Raw genomic sequence first — 23,254 nt, 5'->3', positions numbered from 1 at the left:
GATGGAACAAATGTTCAAGACTTCTCGAATCAGCTGTATAGTAACCATAATTGAAAATAGCATCATTTTTTGTATACATGATAAAAATATTTAGTACTAACCATATTGTTTATATATGCCACATTCATAATAAAAGTATCTCATGGGAAATCCACAAAGTATTTTTTTGACTCTCTCACGAGATGGATGCCGCATAGAATAGTTATGATTTGAGTTGAGATGGGCTATGAAGAGATTGACTTTTCAAGCTATTCATTTTCAACGAGTTTTCGCTGTTCACCACTCGCTAGTCTGTCGGAAATATGGTAATTTTATGCACTTTGGTCAGTGCTGGATAGGTGTTTTCAATTCAAGATCCAATTTCATTTGGTAAAAAAAGAAAACAAAAATACTATAAAAGTCCAACACATTCTCTTCTATTTTTTTGAGAAACAGCGAATGCGAATAAAGTGGTAAGCAAGATCGCTGCTTCACCAAATTAATTTTACATTACCACGACTCACCCACGCCTATACGCCTAAAACCGTTGAAAAAAAGAATCTTTGAACCTTAATATGGAGCATGCATAACATTTAGCCGTAAGTTAGAAGTTAAGATCCAATATACGGAGAGGGTAAGAAACCAGGAAGAATCCCGAAGAATAGAAGGCAGGCAACGTTGCACCTTCGCACGCTGTAGAATGGTCCATGAGAATGTGGATGGGCTATGCAGTCAGACGCTGCCATTGCATTAGAAACGTGATGGAGGAGAAAATTGATCCCAGAGGACCAGCAAGAGAATGGAATTCCGGGCAGCTCAATAGGTAATTGAGGAGAACTGCAGGTACGGATAAAATGAATTACCAAGAACCAAATTTCCTTTAGTAATCTTTCCACTTCTTGCGTATATCATTCCTCACGAAATTGAACTTCAAATTTAACCCGATGACTATCAAATAACTGGCTGCAATATGAGCATTCATTTTTTAGAAACATATTTTAATAGTGCTCGTGAAAAAGGTTTACCCCTTTCTAACCCATAGCTGCTTCTGCGAGTAATCAAATCTCAAGAGTTTTCACTTTGAAAACTTGAAAATTTTGCGCTCGATCATAATTATCGTGACGGATAAGTATTAAGTCGTTATAATTTACTCCATAGAATAATATTTAGTTAAAATAATTCCCAAATAGTTCCTAAATAAAATAAATAAATAAATTAATATTTCCAAGAAGTAACATTGGGTTATCATGGGTTAAAAGTTATTATAATATAATAATATATATCAATTTATTTGATTGGTGCATCACATACAGCATTAATGCCAATTAACAGTGACAAAGTTACATGATATTAATGGATGTAAGTGAGAAGGGTAACATACAAATAACAACAAAGACAAGATTGCAAAAATACAAATGAAAAAATCAACGAAAATATGAAAGTGGAAGAACCATTAGTTTAGTTTTTTTACAGATGTATGGGATATAGCAAGGTTGATGAAAGAGTCGGGTGAGAGCAGAAAAGGATCAACCTTACCTTGTAGAGAGTTTATAAGTGAGGAGAGGCGCTAATTCAGGGAGTCACCAGGAAAGGAGGAAAAACGTTTTCTTACTACGTCAATGAGGTTCACGCTGTAGTATCGGCATTTGGCATTCTTTCGTATAATGGCTGAATGATACAGCTTTGATACTCACCACAGCATGAACCGCATTCCTGTTTTCTTCTAAAGCAGAACTGCCAATTCGGAAAACGTCGTCGCGGAGTTGGACGAGGGTTAAGGAGCTGAGGGAATTTTGGAGTAACTAAAGCGGTCAGGTAGAAGAGGATGCAGTGGCCCATGATGCAGGACGACCTCCAATCTGCGGTGAGTTTGCACAAGGCACGACGGGGTTGATGCGCAGAGGTAGGGGAATGGTCATTGGCGCGAAACATTGGTGCGGAAAGTGGCTATAGCCCTCCCAATCTTAGAGTTAGGATATGACGGAACGATTTTTGGCCTCCACGCATGTCGGCCATGTTTTTAGTCCGGTCCCACGAAAACGAATCTCCACCACTCCATAACAATGAAGACCGCTGATTACATGACGCAATTTACAGGAGCAATATAAGCGTGATGATATTTTGCAAATTCCACAATATATATATTAATAAGTTATTCGAGCCAATGGTTTTCTTGGCACTGGTGCGTCAATAAGACTGTACACTTAGTTACCGTTGTTAGGAAAACCACGGTGGGCTTGTTTATTTGGAGTAAATTCTAGAAAAATAGAACCCCAACTGGATGGGGAGGATAAAGCCCTGTTCACAACAACTGAACTTGCACAAACATGCGTTTGACGGCTCACAAAGAGCCAATAATAGCCCTAACTACTTCGAATTGCGTACTTCGCCATAAGTTGAGAATAGCTGAAAGATATCTTGAAGTTAATCTCCTAAAGGTAGATGAATTTGTCTATTGAGTGATGTGCAAAGTATCGCAAGTCCACTTAAATAATTTTAACTTTTTGTTTTCGATACAATCAATTTTATTTATTTTTATATTTTATGCTATGATTGGAGAAATTTATCATTAATTGGCGTAGGTCACATCAAGTGGAGCCTCGCCAAGATAAATTACTCGTGAACAAGCCCTTAAGCTATAATTTAAATTAACCGTTAGCTTTAAATTGATTAAAAACGTTATAAACCGGAATTTAAGTTACCGAGGCTAACCGTTCTCTTTATTTTTGAAATAGAACATAGGCGTTTGTTTGATATTTGGTGGTTCCCATCCTATCCTCCCCTATTATTCTCTTCGCTGCCACTTAAACCGACTTGCTCCTACCTGCGTACCATCAGGTACAAATGCTTTGTCATTCGCGCATGTTCGAATTCAAAGGCTTTAGATAGGAGCGAAATAGGAGTGGCTATGTCGAACACGACTCGAATAGAGCCGGACCGTTGACATAGTAACCGGACTGAAAACGAAGGCAAACGGACCGCGTGCGGCCAACTTCATGGCTTTGGGATTCGTCCCACTATCAATTGAGGCTATACCTTTCATCAGACGCAAGGGATGCTGGTCAGAGCAGGAGGCTACCAATCACTCTAAAGAAACTAGAAATGGGAGGTCAGATTTCGTAATGCACAGTATGACGATCCTAGGATTGACATACTCCAGCCCCTCATTTCTCTCTATCCCATGCATACATGTACTTTTTCTTTCCTGAAACTTTTCTTCCACATATCACTATTTATTCACCACAGCAAACTTGCCCCTCGGGACTTTCTCGGGGTATCTTTATTTTTTCCCCTCCGTTATCACCCCTTCGCAGCTATTTGGTTGATGAACTGACAAACCTTTCGTGTTATTTTTTTGGCGCACGAAGATCTTAATACATCTTCGATTTTTGAAGTCGAGGTCGCTTTAAATGATGCCATCTCAGGATTAACTTCTTATATATTCAATGAGCATGATTCCATGAAATATGGATGCAATGAGAACTTTTGGAAATAAAATTTTAATGATGAAACACGTCAATAAGCTATTGGAATCGAAATTCTGATTAGGGTTCTAGAGTTCTGCGAAGAGTTTCGACAAAACAAACGAATTGATAGAATCAGTAAGAAATAATGGAAGAATTGAAAACTCTCTTCTGTTATGAGAAATAAGAGATTAGCATGAAATAAATTACGTAATTTGGGGATGCTTTTAAATCGGATGAAATATTTTTTAGTATATGAATGTTAAAATACTAAAGAGTGAAATTTGATGCTGATGAGATAAAAAAATGATATATTTTTTTAGATGTAAAGAAAAATATAAGATTTGAAGATATTATTATAAGATAAAAAAGAATAAAAAATGACCAATTAAATACCCCGAAGGATATTTAGGATATTTTCTTTAATAATAAAACGTTATTGTACTTTTCCACACGATTTAATTAATTTATATTATAACGGATTATTATAACGGATTCTGTACCTGATGATGTCGCCTCTGCGACGAAACCGGTCGTATTAATTAAATCGTGTGGAAAAGTACAATAACGTTTTATTATTAAGAATGGATTTTCACAAAGTAAAGCCAGAAACAATCAAGATATTTTCTTTACCTGTTTCGATAATACAGGCCAACAAAAAAAATTTTTTTTTTGGTGCCGGGAGTTTTTGAGCTGGTATTAACAATATGCGTGGTGCTGAATCCAAATATGATATCCGTTTTTATGTAACAGCTCTACTTTTTTAGATACCGCACATTTTATGATTAGATTCTTATAAATATTTGATATATTTCAGAAATTTTTTGTCAAATTCAAATCAATTTATAATTAAACTAATTCATAACCACTATGCAGTATTTACTTTGAAAATCACCTTTATACCTTTGAGAAAGGGTTTGGGGAGGATTTGGCCTCTTAGAAGAAGGGGAGACAGGCGTAGGTACAAGTGGAGACAGTGGGAAAAGATTCAACTAAGGGATGTGGAAATCCGCGGTGGAAAAGGACCCAAGTCATAACTGTGGAATAACGACACGTGGGAAGAATCACAGAAAAGTGGAGAAGAGTAAATAAGGGGGATAAGGTAAAAAGATAGCGTGTCTTTGAAAATGGAGAGGCGGGAGTAAGTAGGTAAGGGGATTCCCGAAAACAAATGGTCAAATTCTCAAAGTTTTTTTAAGCCACCTCTAAAAATGAGCTGAAATCGAAGAAGCTGTGTAAATCACTGTGATGTGTTTTGTTACATTTGTGGGGAATATACTTTAAAAGAAAATAGGAAAAACATTACAGACTTCGTGAAACGCGCACGCCTGGGATATTTTGGTGTTCAGCTTGGTGACCAAGCTAAAAAGTGAGCACCGTACGTTTTGTGTAAAACATGTACAGAGCATCAGCGGTAGTGGACTACAAGAAAAAGGAAAAGTTTGGTGTGACAATGGTTAGGAGAGAACCTACAAACCATATTGACAACTGTTATTTTTGCATGGTAAATGTTTCGGGAATTAATCAAAGCTATCGCCACAAGTGGAAATATCCAGATTTGCCTTCAGCTAGACGCCCGGTACCCTATTCAGAAGAAATCCCGATCCTAATATTTCAGACATTACCAGATTCGTGTGAGGATGAATATGAGCTATGTGAACACATTCTTGATGTTATTAACAATAGTGGTAGTGACTGCGAGGCAGTATCAACAAATCCTCAACTATTTAATCAAGATGAACTAAGCAACGTTGTTAGAGAATTGAACTTATCGAAGGAAGCATCTGAACTACCAGCTTCAAGGATTCATGAAAAGAATTTGATGGAACAAGGTACAAAAATTAATTTTTATCGCACAAGGGAAAAGGACTACCCTTCCTACCCTTCTTTACTCAAGAAGACAATCTTACTTTAGACGTTAGAGGTCTTCCGAAAGGAATTGAACTACCGCATCATGAAGCTAGTGATTGGCGTTTGTTCATTGATAGCTCCAAGCTCACCTTAAAATGTGTTCTTCACAATGTCAACAAGTTTGGCTTAATACCAATCGCTCATTCAACTGAAATGGAAGAAGAATATGCGGCTTTTTTCTTATAGAAGATAAAATACCAGGGACTTCGCTAGGTGATTTGTGTAGATTTAAAAATGGTGAACTTTCTTCTTGGGCAGCAATTTAGCAACACAAAAATCCTTGTTTCTTTTGCCTCTGTGCTAGCTGGGACAGACAAACCACTGGATTAAGGAGGAGTGGCCAAAGAGAGAAAATTTAATTGTTGGGTAAAAACATTATTGCTGAGTCTCGGGAGAACGGGAGAAAATCACCTTACCGCCCCTTCATGTTAAACTAGGCCTAATGAAGCAATTTATAAAGGCTCTTGACAAGGATGGACCATGCTTCGGCTACATAAGAATAAAAATGCCGCAGATAGGTATAGAAAAACTTAAAGCTGGAATATTTGATGGGCCACAAGTCAAACAACTAACAAAGGATTCTGCTTTTGTCAAGTCAAAGAATGAGATTGAAAAAAACAGTTGGCTTTCATTTGTTGAGGTAATAAAAATTTTTCTGGTTAATCAAAAACTGAATCACAAACTGAAACGGTAGAATTATCTCGAGCTGGTAAACAATATGCTCACTAACTTTAAATCACTAGGATGTAATATGAGCATAAAAGTTCACTACCTATACAGGCATTTTGACTGTTATCCTGAAAATTTAGGCGACCAAGAGAAAAACATGGTGAAAGATTTCACCAGGATATCAAAACAATGGAAGATCGCTACCAAGGAAGATGGGGTAACCATATGATGACAGATTACTTCTGGTGCTTAAAACGAGTCTGTTTTAAAAAGTGCACGCCAGAAAATAACGCAAAAGAAGCATCCGAAGCTTTTGAGTGACATTTTTACGTCTTTTCTTTTAAATTGTGTAATTTCATTAAAAAAATTTACTATTTATATTCAATTGTATTTTAAAACTATTGTAATTGTAGGTGATTTAACAATCCTATAAATAAATCAAGTCTTTATATTTTGTGGGTTTTATCATTTATGTAATTATCCCAAATCGTCATATTGAACATTTTTTGCATAAGGAACAACATATCTGTATCTTGAAAACTAGAGCTGATTGGAAAAAACTAATTTCATTTTTGGATTCAGCACCCCAATTATACTTGAATTCAGCTTTAAAAGCTCCGGCACCAAAACCACTGTTGACCTGTGATAATTTTTATTCTGCTGTTCACATCAAAACTATAATAAGATTCCTTAGCAATTCCAAACAAGCATGCAAGGTGATTCCAACCACTGAGAATGTAATGGAAAATCATCAGTTTTAATTATTTAATATTTTAATTTAATTAATAAAACAATTTAATATTCTCGAAATATTTGGAACGGATTATGTTAGATTGAGACAGAAAGCTCTTAGGCCTAAAGTGAAACTTCGTGTGCCTGAATGGATGCAGAAAATTGTAGAAGTAAGGAGTGGATTCGAATTCAAAAGGAGAAAAGGAAGTAAGACGCTACAGGAGGGTGACGATCAAGTACGCAATAGTGAGGTACATGGCGGGGCGGAGGGAGGGTGGAGGCCATTGTCGTCGGGGGTGAATGGGACGGGACAGCACGGTCACCAGCTGGCTCAACATTCTCATTTTCGCTTGTTATTCCAAGTTCTCCCCGCAAGTCCAAATTGACCCCTTTCACTTCAGCTTGCTGAAAGGGGAGCTTGAAACTATCAACGCGGTCATTTTTCCCTGACATTTTTGTAAACTTTGTGAGTGAAACTTGACTTTTTCCCACAGTTCTCTCTTTTTTTCACTTGAAAAACAATTTTGATAACATGTAAATCATGCATTTGTTGTGATATTATCATAAATCAATGGTTAAATAGTAAATATTACCCGGTTTACGATGTGTGTTCATGAAATAACGGATATTTTAGTTTTTTTAAATAAAAAAATTATTTATTCGTCTACATAAGATAGTGTAGCAATTGTTAATCTCCTTCAGAATAGCATCATTACATATCATGCTGCTGTGCCCGTTCTTCTTGTAATACTTGAAACACTTCTTAGACTCAAATTTTGACATTGCCTTTAGCTCTGTCGGCAATTTCTTCTAATGTGATCTATGCTTGCAAATCGACGGGACTTAAAGATTGTTTTTGTTAATGGAAATAGGAAAAAGTTACCAGGAGCCATTTCTGGCGAATACTGAGGCTGGGGCATTGTCACAGCATTGTTTTTAAAGTAACGTAATGGCAAAACTAGCAGTGCCGGAAAACTAGAAGTTAAATCTGAGTGTTTTTATTACAAGTTATTATTTACATTTTATTACAATTTTTTTTAGTTTTGGTTACGAATGTATACATTTGAAATTTTGAGGAAAAAAATTGATAAAAGCTTTTTTTGGCTATTAAGCCTATGTTAAGTGTTATAGTACTATTATTTCTTTTCTTAATTAGTGCCAGAACGGCGTTCCGGCACCATGACACCACTGATTTTTGGCCAAAAATTCACATACAAGCAATGAAGTGTGAGCCAAAAATCGACGAGCTCATTAAAACACGTTTAAACTTAGCGGCCTCCACACCCAAATTAAACAATGAATACAGCTGAAAGGTTTATTACACTTCCGAAGAATGTATACAAACACATTAAAAATAGTAGACTATCGTACTCTCCGGACTCGCGAGAAATTTAAAAACTATGCTCCAATTTTTTTCTGAACACGCCTCTCAAGTGAGTTAGTCAATCAACCATCACTTCCTATCTTTTATCTTCTTCTCCTTTACCTCCACTCAAGGCCTATTATTCTTTATACTATCCACAGCCCCTGTTCCAACCCTATTTATTCTTCGCGTAACATACACATTTTAATCAAGCAATGTTTTCAGCATTCTCTTTCCCTCGTTATGAGCCCGTCTTCACCCAATTATAACCCAATGTTGCTTCTAAACAACATCAAAAATGTTTACATTTTAATCTCTATTTAGGAAATATCTAAACTACGCATTATTTTTCGGTGTAAATTTTAATGACGAAATGTTTAGCTGCCAAGATAATTATGATTGAGTGCAAAAGTTTCAAGTTTTCAAAGTCAAAAATCGTGAAATTTGATTTAGCTCTGGGTTAGGAAGGGTTAAGGCCCCTATACACGATGAATGATCATGCAAATGAACGTGATAATTCACAGGATCATGCGAGCAAAATAGAACATGTTCTAATTTTCACTGTATGACCATGCGCATGAAGGTTCAGTCGCGAATTGTTCCGTTATACACGGTGAATGATCATGCGCATGATCATGCGAATGATCATGCGCATGCGCCGTGTATAGTGGCCTTCACACCCTTTGCCTCCTCTTCTTCTCGATCAGTTTCCTCTCCCGCCATTCCAAATACAGTAAAAAATCGCTTATAACGATCACGCTTATAATGAAATCCCACCTATAACGAGATGTTTCCGGTCCTCTGGACTATCCTATGGCCGCCAATGTTAATACACCCGCACGTAACGAGTTCGAATGGTACGAAATCTCCGCTAATACGAATTATTCTTTGGTCCCGTGGTCCCCTCTTTGGTAGAGCAATGGTAGAACCATATGGCCAACACCACATAATTCTACTTTTCATCTTAAAATCTTTCCCTTTTACTGCCGTTTGATAAAAAGGGTGAGACGATGGATAATTTTTAGGGATATTTTGCTAAAATGAAGACGGACATTTACAGACCAATGTTCCCATTGGGAGTAGATTTTATAAAAATTCATGAAAATTTATATTTCGTATCTGTGATTACTTTTATAGCTCTTTTTATATAAATTATGCATGGAATATTTTTTTAAAGTGAATCGTATGGATAGTGTATACATTAATCGTTAGTTATACCTTTTCAAATCGGTTATTTTCATCACTTCTCTAGTGAGCATGCGGTTTATTCGATATACCCTACACTCGCTTTCCAGTAACAAATGCTCATTTATTCAAAAGTTCAATATATATATTACGTTGTTAAACTTAGTTTTTGGTCAATCGTATACATTAATTTTTCAAGCAACAGCAACATTTTGTGGTGTGCTCCCATTTGGGAACTAGCTTGAAAACGCATTAAAATTTTTTTCTATGAAAAATGACTGACACTCTAGCGCTTAGTGCAGGTTCGCGGGTATGGGAACTACTCCACTTGCTGACGTTGACGGTGAACAAATGAAATCATAGTAAAATGCACAGCAGTCACTCAGTCAACCATCGTCCGTTGCATTGCCGAATCAAAAATGTAGGATGCCATTTAAAAAAGACATACTGCTGCTCATATCTTTGTAAATAATAAAGCTACAACGGAGGCAATCATGCTGATTAATGTCCCCCTGACGGCTTATGAAGATATGCTTAACAAAGTTTTGAATTCGCACATGGACAAAAAGTTATTTCGGGTGGTCAAGATAAATGGGACACACTGTATGTGTCGTGGCTTCGGGATTTGAACCCCGATCCACTGGGTGAGAAGAAAGCTCTCTTGATACAACACCAACCCCATCCCCACTATTGGGAAAAAAGATGTTGAAATATGAAGTAGGCATCACAAACCGATACCTCGTAAATTCTTCAATTAAAATAATGCCCGTCTTTCTTTGTGGAAGGAATTTATGTTGATGTTGATTTCAACAATGCTTACCACGACTTTTAAAATATTATTTATAATATTCCATACATTTTTAGAGATATCTCAACGATTATTCTTCCCATAGTTTTGTATTGCTCTCCAATTTGGTCCATGCTAGCCCAGACTAACCTAAAATCCCTTAATTGCATCCCCCACTTCTTTGCCAAAATAGTTAGGCATAGAGTTCCTTATTTACGCAATATGTGCTCTGATGCCTTATTGTCTTCTCTTTCCTTGTCTAATCTGAAGAATCTCAGACTTAAAACGGACTTCAATTTTCTACAGAATATCTCAAACGCGACTTTTGACTTCCCTGAACTCCTCTCTCTGTTGAATTTTAGAATACCGACTCGTTCCACCCGCTCGCTCTCCCTACTCCACCTTCCTATTCCCAGAATCTCCCTGACTAAGCGCTCACTTTTATATCGCCTCTCCCACAGCCACCTAGAGATAAGGCCCGTTCACAGGCGTGTGACGTCACTCATTGAAGTGCTACCGCCAGATCATGGCAGAACAGAAGTAGTTGTGGTGCTGTCTGTGACGGTGGTTTAGCCGCCGAAGTGAAAAGATAATTGATACCTAATTTACTCAGTCAATAAGAAAATAGTCAGCGGGTTCCGAGAAAATACTGACATGCATCAACAAAAATATTTTTCAATCTCAAAGTTATTCGTTAATATTACGTCTTATGGCACGTAACATATAACTTCGCCGTTCTTAAGAAAAAAGTATTTATAACTAATTCATAAATTGTCGTTGTGAACTAGAAGTACTACATAACAATATTAAAATCTAAAATAACTATGTAGAGAAGGCTCTTTGCATCCAAAGAGCATTTATTATTCAACATAAAACCGTCTCGAAATTCGATAGCATAAAGTGGTGATGGCAAGTATTTGATTAAACCTGGTTGCATTCCATATACTTCCCTTGGATAAATAATTTCTTTCTGGCAGAGTAAAAGGTGTTCACAAAAAGTCCCAAATGGATCTATTATTTAAGAGTGAATTCTTCTTTATTTTGACATTAAATTAGATATGCCCATGAGCTATGAAAATCTTACCGTAGAGCCTGACGAAATAAAATTTTCAATGAAAGTTACTTGTGAAATTTGGTATCGTTGACACATCTGCCATTATTACTCTCGAATGCATCAAAATGCAAGCCAAAATTTACGTATAGTCCAGCCTCGGCTTATAAAACGTACCCGTCCCAGGAGCTTAAGTATTTGAAATATTATTTGGGATGAGCAAAAGTTTCAATCCCACTTCAGTAGATGTATCAATCTAATAAAAAATTTGGAGGTACTGCCATATCACCAGCATTCACATTTGTATAAAGAACACGACATCTCTTAAATCACACCTCAGTTCTTAGTTAACATGCATGAAGTAATCACCACAAGGAATTTTGGCGGCAGGAAAGAAAAAAACACAGAAGTAAAATACAAATATTTTGTATTTCCATTCGCCAATCAAAATAATACCTGCAATTTTCTCTTATTACGATGAACTAATTTGGTGAAACAAATACTGGTATTTTCTTTTGAACAAAAATCATTTAAAAGAGCACTGGCAGAAGCCACAATAACTATCTTCAATAGTTTTTCAGATGAATGTCGATTGTCACATGAACCACTTATAAAAAACAAATCCACCATGGTCCCTTATGTCACTTCAACCACTATGACATTCTGTCTTCTAGATGACAGTTTCAAATGAAGTAATGGCACCCTCCTCCTATGACACTTCTAATTCAACACGAGTTATATTCCCCATCTTCTCCCGCAAGGCCACAGGCTCTTTTCTGATGTCACTCGCTGAGAAGTGAAGATCACACGACTAAAATTAATAATTAAGAAAAAGTTATGAAAATTACTAAGTTGTTATTTCATTTCCAATTTTAGGCATTTCTGCATGAGAGATATCTAATGACTAGGCCAGTAAATATAGGAGATCATTATGTACCTTAAAGATTTTCTAAAATTTAAAACTAGACCATGATTTCAGATGATGAAAGCCGGGCATAGATAAATTACGGTTCATTGCACCCATTGTAAGAGAAAAACGCAAATTTTCATTCACGGTCGTTCAGACACACCAATAACATAGTATAGCATAGTATAGAAACATAATTTCTGACGCGACTTATGCATTTCTCATGATTAGATGCTATCCATGCAATTTATCAAGTAAATATCGTTGGTCTTACGGAACTATATATAAGCTGAAATTAATTTGAACCCAAGAACCCTAGAAATTTATATGCTTTACCCCCTAATATAAGTTACTACGCCAAAAATAAAAGACTGGTAGTTTCATGGAAAATACCTAAGCACATAAATTATTGCGTAGATAATTCACATTGCTTTTCAACTATGAGTAACAAAAGTATAGTTAAATAAGCACTGTTTTGCTGAGTTTTTAGACGCATAACACAGCAGAGGGCAAGATAATAAAGAATATTCGATGCTATAAACTTGGCAGCTATATTATAATTCCCAAGAAACTCCTTCAACCTCACGTTTACTGAACGAAATAATACAAAAAATTCAGCTAAAATACAAGAATTTCCAATTGAAATGCCGCTTCTGTATTTAAATCACCACTTTTAGTACTGTCAACATCCCCAAGACACATCTACCTAGAAATTACATCCAAATGGTTACAGCTAGAAAGAGTACATACCTTAATGTTTTCCGTCGAGGTGAAATTGTCTATTTTTATCCCCCATACACACTTCTTCTTCAGCTCAGGATCTTTTGGAAAGTTAAAAACTTGAACCTCAGGTCCACTCCTGTGGAGTTTTCTTCGCATGCCGGCACTACACACGTGAAAGGAACTTTTTAACAAAAAGGCCTAACAAATACACGTTTATGAAGTCCAGCGAATGAAATTCAATAATAAAGGAAACTTCACTACCCTCAGAAACTTAAATTTTCACCAACTAACACCACAAAAGTCCCTAAAATGTGGTAAAACGTAACGTAAATACACTCGTAAACAAAGTGGTCTCCAACGGCAGCCGGAACAACACAGCACTTCTCGTGGTGACGTCAGAGCCTCAGCCGTCCCTTGTGACGGGGCCTTTTCTCTAGGTGGCTATGCCTCTCCTCCCTTCTAAATTCGCTCCCTCCTTCCATAGATCCTTTTTATCTGTCGTGCAAAAAATTCACCGCACAATCTCTGTCCCATATGTCTGCCAATTGATTGTTATACTTTCCCCACTGGCTGATTCTTTGTTTCTTTTTATTGTATTATGTCTAATTCATGTCATTGTTAAAAATTTCACTATAATTTGGCGTCACGGCTGTATGTGAAAATTACACACTTAAATAAAGCAATATCCTTTATAATTTTTTATGACAAAGTAGGGCAAGAAAGGATTAATAGTGAATATCAATTTCAATAGGCGTAATTTGGAATAAAAATATTAACTTCACATCCTGCGGACAAAAAGGTGTGCATGAAGCGCCCCTCACAAACCACCCAAGCAAGAATCGGACATTCTGAAAAAATCTCTGCCACCGCTGGAATTTGAACCCGGTCCCACAAGGTGGGAAGCCAGTAGGTACTCGGGTCACCATAATGATCCAATACCTCACTCTGGTAAAAGATTGGACATGACATAGCACCTATTAAAGACGCACCGGGCGTATGAAAATGCTCAAAATGTCATGTTTGCGATAGGAATAGGAATTAAAACTTTACTTTATGTGCTTTGAGAAGATTAAAGCATAGAGAGTGTTTTTCTAAAAGAATTTTTAAATTGTGATATTGCGTTTTCAATGAAGCCATTGTGTTCGATAGTTTCAGCCAGTCGTACTCGTTAATGAAGAATTGACGTTTTTTAACACAAGTTCCAAGATATTATCAGTTTCTTTAATGTTGCATTAAATTCATAGTGCAAATATTTGAGCTTCTTGCTATCTGAAATAATTTGTTGTAACTGAAGGAGGATTTTACTCGACAAGGATGTAATGAATCAGTAATAATGCAGAGAAATGTATATTCAGCCATTTAAGAACCGCCAAAGGATGAGTAGTTCTGCAAGGGTCAGCTTTCTAATGTAGAAAGTAGGAAAAGAATAATAAGCTGTATACATATGAGATTCAGAAATAAATTCAATTTACTTACTTTGCCATATAAAGCCTTATATTCCAATATGAAATTGCAATATCGAGGGATAAAATGTGTACCCTCAGAAGTCATTCCAGAAATTCATGTGCTTATCTATTCAGAAATAATCTAGCGTTTTCTCAAAACCAAGAAATCTTATTTCCCATTGAAATTGGCAGTTAAAGACAAATGTAAAGCTCTCACTCATGCCGATTCCACTGCGTACTTTTCAAACATTTTTCCATTGAACAGGCATTTAATTAAAATGAATAGAGGTAAGTATTTATATTTATTCCACGGAATCAATATCGGCCGGTGTATTTTATTTCCATCCATTATTGAAATAATTACAACACAACACTACAGCAATACACTACTATTATGAAAATTAAAAAAAAAGACAATTCCTTTTTGCTCTTAGTCCTGTAGACTTAACTGAGCTGAATAATGCAAATTGACCCACACTAGCCTGAGGTTATCAGAGGCACAGGAAAATCGGATATTTCATTGAATTGAAGGTGAGATTTGAAGTGGCGTTAGACGGAATCGTACATGTTGAAAAGGAAACCTATAAGGAAAAACAAATGCACGAATAAATACTAACAGGACTATGCACTTGGAGATTATCACATTTTGTACCACATTTTGACTGGCTTTTCACCTACTGAGTCACCATCGCGTTCATTACTAGCAGATGGGATAATGACTTCGTGCGAAAAAGCAGCGTTCGATTCAAAATAAATTATGGAAGCCACACGCGGCTTATTAGTTTGTAATTAACAAACCTTTCCACCGGGTTAATTATCCGTTAATTTGCATTTAAATCGACTAATTACTTTTCGTTTATTTTTTTAATTTGCACAGTTGCGAAGTTATTATTTTAGGCAGTCCACCGGTTAAGGTACGTTAACATGGACAATGAAAAGTCTGTTTCACTCATTATCCCCACCTTCCTCCTTTTCCCCATTGTATTAATTCCGTCCGTTCGTTGCTGAGCCTTTCACTCTTCATTTTCCCAACTAACCCTGTTGTATCCCTACTGCTTTCTCGCCATCCCAACATCTTCCTTCTTTCACAGTTTTCATCATGATCTCGCCTCTCGGTTAACGCTACCTACACTCTCCCTCCTTCAATACTTCTTTTCTTTTCTTTGTTTCGTTTACGAAACGTAAAAGAAAATGGGTAATGAAAGGCACTCGTCTCTCTGTCTACCAGTAAACAAGTCCTTCCAACAAGTTTGTGTAGTATGAATAACAGAGTGAGTCTTTTAAAATTACGTACCGAATTAAAGTCAGAATGCACAAGGGATACCTAAAGGTAAATCAAGTGTAATCTCTCACTCATGTTGATTGTCGGCCTCGGTGGCGGCGGGGTGAAGTACTTGCCTACTAAACTAGAGGTCACGGTTCAAGTCTCACCTGGGTAGGTTGTAACGACAATCCACTTAGAGACTTTCAAATTTTGCTGCAAATTTTGACTTGCTTTTCACCTACTGAATCACGTCGATTACAATCAGATGTGATAAAGACTTTGTGCGTAAAATCAGCGCTCCTAAAAAAATGGAAGCCACACGCGGTTTATTTGTTTCTAATTGAAAAAACTTTCCGCCAGGTTAATTCTAGGGAATGTTTGTTCGTACACTTGTAATTGTTGAATTTGTTGAACAACCCGACTGAAAATGGCTAACTTGTGCTGTATTCGGCGGTTTGGAATGAAATAAATTGCATATACCTTCGCGACACCTTCAACGCTCCACAAATCATGAATAAATATCAGATTGTACGTCATAGGTGAAATTTACCATAAAAAAAATTTGGCTCAGCCGGAATATGAACTCGGATCCAGGCTAAGTTACATTTTTCCTAACGAATTTAACCCTTGGTGTGTATTTGCACCCGTGAGCGTGATTGCGTACCTACAATGTTTCGTGCAGTGTATTGATGGTATTCTAAACATAGGCAAACTTGCGGGAAATAACACTAATAATTTTATTCAATATATGTATCCATTACGACATGTATCCCAAGTGACTAAACTTACTTATAATTATTGCCGCAGTAATTCGGTTTAATTTTTGTTTCTAGGACTTACAGTATAATCACCTTCAAATTTTACTGAATATCAAGCATTTCTGTATGGAATTATTGTACATTTTAGCTACTTAACACTTTCACAGTGGCATAATATATTTTTCAGGACTTATTTTTTTCCATAAATGAACTGAAAAACGCACAGGCCTGTAAAAAATTCAATTTCCCATCATTAGCGTCTAACACCTTCTCCATCGAGATGAAACTCTTGGCCTAGGTCGTGGCATGCATTCAAAAGAGCACTAACCATTACATCTCCAGTTTTTCTTGGTGAGAGCTCATTATAATCGTATTTTAATTTCCGTAATTTCGACTCGAAAATAAATAAAAGGCAAATCAAATTCGTGTTACTCCTAAGGGCTGACACTCCCTCCTTCACGTCTAAAGCGAGTGGTATTCACAAGTGAACATTACTCGAACTTGTGCCGAACGTACGGAAGCCTCTCTCACAGTCACTCTGTCGTAATCACCGGCAACGGCTTTTTGCTCGCCCTTTCATCTTCGTAGTCCTCACCCCTCCGAAGTGCGCTCGTGTCTCCATAGAGTAAGGGCTCGACTTCAAGAGCGCGGAACGCGGGAGGAGATGCAATGAACCGCACGCGGAGAGCGGGTAAAGTGTGGCGTTCTCCAAACGCACCCATTCCTCGGCATATTTCCTCGGCCATAGAGTCGCACATACCCCTCCACTCTCCGTGGCTAATGACTGGCTGGCGACGTGCGATTAATAGACTGCGAGGAACTTTAAGGAAAAGGGGTCAGAGGGCATTGAGCGTGTTTCCGGAATGATAATCCAGCTTCCCTTTTTGCCCACCATTTCTCCCGAGGAGGAAGCATATACCCAGGACGCAGTTTCCTCCAGTAGCGGTTTGCAATTCTGAGATAAAGGACGTTGGGCTGGCATTTCTAATTATCGTTTAAAAATAATCCTTCACGGGCGAGGGAATTGCCATCTCTTCCTAGACGTAAGTGCACTTTAAATTAAAATGAAGACAGCTTCAAGCGAAGTTCACTCCATCTCGACGGTAACGCCACATAAAATTAGTAGATGTAGCTGAGGAGGTGCCACAGATAGATAAAGGCGGCTTTGGACGTTTTGGACGCATAAAAATGTTTCTAAACCTCTCCATATTATCTTCATTTGCCTCTTTTCATGACGATGACTTATTCAGGCAGGCTTAATTTTTATCATACGAGTAACAGTGAGTTGAAATCGAAAAAAGATGTCAAAATTCAAAATTACGTCTTCCGAACTGGATTTTCTTAGTGTAACAACCTTCTTACACATAGCCCATGCTAGAGGGAACTTGAACTTTTATTATTTAAAACCTTTTTAATGATTAGGAGAGACAGATGAAGTCGACTAAAAATGGTGAAATTTTAAAAGTCCTGTTTTATTTTCGCGCAGCGATGCATATTCACATGGCCGCTCGGGCCGTATGAAAATAGCTTGAATGAACAGCGGGTGTGATATTGAATGAATGAAAATGAATTCATGAATGTAGCAAAACTAACAATGAAACAACATTTTTATTGTCGTCTTAAAGAATTGTTACAACAACATTGTTTCGTTGTTAAGACAACATTTTTAATTCATAGTAATGTTATTGTAACAACATTCTTAATGTTGCTGTAACAACGAAACGTTGTCTGTCAGAATAAATTCTGTGGAAATAATGCAACTAATTTAATTAATTTACTGAAAGTGATCCAAATTGGCAATTTTTAAAGTGAAAGGAGTTTGAGAATGTGGATAAACTGACCGTAAACTTTTTGCAGCGAGCGTCAGGGCAGAACTTAAGCATGTCGGCCCGTCTCCCCCGGGATAGGAGAAGGCGAACTCGGAGACTCGGACTTCGACTCCCGGCGAGTCTACCAATGCCTTAAACTAGTCCTCTCCCCCAGACGGGAACCACTCAGGACACAGAGTATTTAATAAAAACTTGGCGGTCTGACAATCCTCGGAGCTAACTCCTCTGATATCCAAGAGAACTGTGACCTCACTACCCGACTTCAGTCCACCCTCATTGCGCCACGTGACCTATCGTTATCGCCCGTTCAAAGGGGGCGTATTTGGGCCAGAACAGTGCACCGCATAAAGGACTGTTGTTGTCTGTTATTGTCAGTCGCAATCGGTCATACAGGCGGCCTCCCACCCCCATTACACTTGTCGGATGCGCGATTAACACGTCATCTTTCTTGTCATCGTCGAATAATATGTCATCCACTTTTCCGTCTGCACTGTTGCCGACAGAGAGTACGCCTGAACTAAATCATTCGAACTCACAAAGTGAACTATAATATGTTAGAGGTAGCAAATGTATAGCTTTCTGTGGAGTAAAATCAGACCTGCGGAAATTCTTCTGCATTGACAGTGTTCATCTCGTCACGAAAGTTTCCACAAATGGGGGCAGTATGAAGTTAAGACTGAGAAGCCATAAAGAGAAGAAAACTACCCAGCAGAGGGGTTGAACCACTTGATTTTGAGTTGAATTTCTTGATTTCTTGATTTCTTGCCAAGGGAGAGAGTCAAGTACGGAGAATCTTCAGGAAAGTCGGTTCAAGCATTGTACACCGAAAAAAAAGTTTAGTTATAACTATAGAGATCTGATGAAATTTATCAAACTTTTCGGTTCACATGGCACACTGAAAATTTCAGGTACAATTACCAAACCAGTTTGATAAATTCTATCAAACTGATTTCGTAATTGTTACCGAACTGGCCACAGTAGTTCGATAAAAACTACCTAAATAAAAAGGATAGTAAAACCAGCGCAGCGTGCACATATGAAAGATTTTCCACCCAGAAAAAAATTTTCTGATTAAAAACCATAAAATTGAGAGTATAGCGCAAGTTTCTGCAAAAGAAATACAAAAAAGAGGAGAAAAAGTACGCCTACACGAAGCATTGAACGTGGGCCTTCCGCGTGGTAGCAACGGACTTTAACAACTAAGCTAAATCAGTTGCCGTATTATTACAATACACAAATAGTGTGACTACAGTTTCCCTTTGTAAGCTTAAGAGGAATACTTGATGCACATAACTGCATTACGTAGGTACTCCTCATCAATATCTATTGCAGCTGCGCAAGAAAACTCAATTTGCAGGCTTTTTACATCGATGTAGAGATGACTTTAACGTGCTGAGTCATATCCTTAGCATGGATTGGGTCAAGTATGACGACTTTAATCACATGTTATTAAACATGATCGCGGATGATTATACCTCAGGAATACCTCTAATTAACATTTTAATGTGTCGAAATACACAAATATCTCCTTACAGCTTTAATATCCATGATAATACGCTATTCAATCATTATCTTTGATACACCAGCCGACGGATAACATTTCAAACTAAAGCAGAAGTAAACAGAAAATGAACGTAAACAAAATTAAAACGTCATCACTGTCACAAATAATGAAAACAAAATCATTTCTACCGACCTGTGTTTTATGTAAAGCCTGTTTAAAAATCTTTCAACTGCAAATGTGTATTGGTATAAACAAAAGAGGAACGACAGACCGTTCGATAGATTACGAAACACTTAGTAAATTCTATCAAACCAAATTTGCATAACAAAGTAGAGTTTGATAATTTTTACCAAACAAGCAAGTACTTTGTAAAATTAATTATAACTTCGATAAAAGTAACCAAATTCGGAATCGTATTGAATTTATTCTGTTATTTTTACCAAACTCTTTAGTACAATTGACCAAATTATGAAATATCAAAATGTTTGATGAAATATATCAAGAGAGTTTGGTAAAATAAATCAAGTGATTGATAATTTACATCAAAGCTTAAGTATGTAATAACAACAATACTCCCTATCAAACCAGTTTGATAGATTTAATCAAATCTCTTTTTTCCTTGTTGTACTCCGAAATGGATTTGACCTTCGCATAGCCATCACCATCTCCATCGCCATCAGTGAGATCACGAAACATGGCCGAAGGTATGACATTTTGCTAGGAAATAAATCTGTCATATTAATATATCCGTGGACAATCGGACGCAGTTTGCCTAAAACCGGGAGTACAGATGCACGCTACATACAAGGTAGGTCATACGAACGCACGTAACTGCTCAAAGTCACCTCTACATACTTGGGCGGACGCAGCGGTCGAGATATCGCGGGCCCGAGCGTCAAAGCACGGGTTTGCGAAAGTAGAGTGGACCCTATGGTTTCCGTTAACGCATTTCGCGCTGTCCAGGCAGGTGCAAAACAGGATGTGTTCCAACTATAAAGAGACGAGCATTCTACTCCACAATCGGGTAGTTTCCTTCATCAAAGAAAACGAAAGGCATTGATTGCGATTCGTTACCCACCATTAGTGTATTCATAATATACAAATTATTTGGTTTTAGAAATCCCAGTTTAGACGAATGGCAATGGTCAATTTTGACCGCATTTGAAAAGGCCAGATTGGCGACCAAACAATGCCACTCCACGTGACGTCACATGGACCTAGTTTGTATACGAGTAGATAGGAGTTTCACATCGTCTTAGATTACCAATGCATGCACGAGGCACAGAGCTCGTCTTAATAATCACCCATTAAAACTGCCTATGGTCGGAAAGTTTCCTCTGTTTGATAAGGTATTAATAATCCTTATTTAAGCCAAGCGCTACCTGCTAGCAGGGTACTCTGCTACCTGCTAGCAGCCTGCATCGCAGTGGCGCATACGTCCTCGCCCCAAGGTCACCTCACACGGCGACAGCGGGAACCAGAATGACGTCCCTCGGGCTTCTCCCAGCATTCATACCGAGCCGTCGCGTTTTGGCGCGCTTGAGAATGTTCACTTTTCATTTAATAGCGAAAAATTAGATATCGTCATTTAAAAATATAAATCGTGAAATTCGTACTCCAGGAGTAATAATATTTCTATTTAGGCAATAAAAAAATAATAAGAAACCACCCTATTATCATTCTTTGGCCCAACGTTGTCACGAATCCTGAAGAGCACTAGCCTCCACAGTGAACCAAAGAGAGAGGCTCTAACTCAGACGGTAATAAATCCGTTATGTGTTTCAAGGTCTTGACACTGATCTCCCGGGCGCCCCGATTGTGGCCCGTACGGTACGCGATCCCTATTTACATGTTCTTGGTCGCGATGGAGATGCGACACTATCCAAAGTATTTCAACTGAATATCGTTGTCCCCCATGTACTGCCAAATTTTTATAAGCCGAGACCACCAGTCAAACTTATTTACTTATTTATTTTACTTACTTATTCCCAACTTTCCCGTAAACAGCACTTTAAGGCCTTCGCAACGGAGGATAAACAATACACAACACAAACATCCATGCCCTGGATAGGGACCACCTACCCAGGTGGGACTCGAACCCACGACCTACGGATTGACAGGCGAGGACTTTACCCCACCGCCACCGAGGCGGGCACTTAATCACCAATAATGAGAAAGTTCCATATTATCACCAAGGTCAAAAAAAAAAAACAACTTTACTTCCAACCGGCAAGATATCTTAATGTAGCAACCACCAGTTCCAATCCCAGAGCACTGTTAACCAATTCAACAAATAATTTAAAGCTCCTTAATTCCAAGTTTTGCGCCAATTAAATCTCATAATTTCACAATTATGTCATTACCTGCTGCGAACAGACACTAGACTACACAGTGTGATTCATTTATACCGTAATTCAGCGAAATATCTATTTATGGGTGTTTTACACTCATTTTTAGGATATAGAATACGAAAGATTTCAATTTAAAAAACACTTGCACCCACAGCTGGTGGAATATTAAGAGGTTGCGGAATTAAAGAATTGGTAGTCACCAAAGTCAGAGGTCTGCAGAAAATATTCCATAGAAATAGAAATTTCACTAGGTCATTAAGATCGGTCGATGTAATTGTATTAGTTAGTAATAGTGAATTTATGCAACTTAAAAATAGGTACATAAAAATTGACTGGTAAATTTCGTTTCCACTCTTCTAAATATTTTTGTATGAGGAAAAGGAATTTTAATTGAATGTTTGAGCAGTGCCTTCCTCGCGCATTGTTGCCATCTTGTTTTAACGTTGTTTGTGATTTTAAGACGAGTTTGCGACGTAAAATTTGCATTTCAGACGTCATCAGTATGATAATATGAAATTTTTAATACTTTGGATTCGAAAACAGAGAAGACATGAATTTTTGCAATCTATTTTCGATTTTAGCCGACGAGTTGGTGTGTCGCGACGATGCGATTGATCTGCCGCACCATGATACTCAAGTATAACATATTTCACTTTCTACACGAGATTACATTGCATTTGAAAAATGATTCGCAGCAATTTAAAACTAAAGAAATTTAGTGACTGGATCTATTTGCTGCTGTAAATTTACGAATTATTACATATATCCTGTAGGATACACAAATACTGCAATCAGCATTGCAAAACATTTTATGAAAACTTGTAAATTATTTATTTAATTTGCGAATTTGAGCTAAGTGTTCCGTGTAAAAGAAATGAATAAGGCGTACCTAATATTGAATTAATGAAAATGAATGCATGGATGTAGAAGAAAACTGAAGAAAATAAATGATGACGAGCGTGATACGCCCGCTCCCAGTGGGATTCCCCCGCTCTTTTCAATGCAGATCCACAGAGGGATGGGCGCGTTTCTAATTTTAAAATGTAGAAAAAAAAGGCAGGGTCTTATGCACATATTTAATTGGAATGTTCATGTACAAATTGAAGTCAGAGGACCTCTTTTAACACAAAATTGGAAGTAATTACACTATCCTCTGTTAAACGCACATGATGACTCATACTTACGTATCAACAGGAGACTTGAATGTGAAATCAGCCGCATTTTGATAAAAGTGATTTAAAGGATGCGAGATACTGTTGCAAATGAACAAATGTATCAGTTTGTGCGCCGTTAACGTAAGGAATATTTACCGGTTTTTTTTAATTATTTAAA

At 37.4% G+C, this 23,254-nt stretch overlaps 1 protein-coding gene across 1 annotated transcript in view; it reads right to left on the bottom strand.

Moving 5' to 3' along the window:
• Positions 1–18,298, bottom strand: part of LOC124160275 (tachykinin-like peptides receptor 99D) — a 218,790-nt gene extending 200,492 nt beyond the window's left edge. The window contains exon 1 of the mRNA XM_046536101.1: positions 18,080–18,298. The gene's annotated coding sequence lies outside the window, so the exon portion shown is untranslated. The remainder of the gene's footprint in view (positions 1–18,079) is intronic.
• Positions 18,299–23,254: the final 4,956 nt, after the last annotated feature.

Source organism: Ischnura elegans, chromosome 6 (genome assembly GCF_921293095.1).
Source record: "Ischnura elegans chromosome 6, ioIscEleg1.1, whole genome shotgun sequence".
Classification (NCBI taxonomy): domain Eukaryota; kingdom Metazoa; phylum Arthropoda; class Insecta; order Odonata; family Coenagrionidae; genus Ischnura; species Ischnura elegans.
This window is presented reverse-complemented; position numbering and strand designations above follow the sequence as displayed.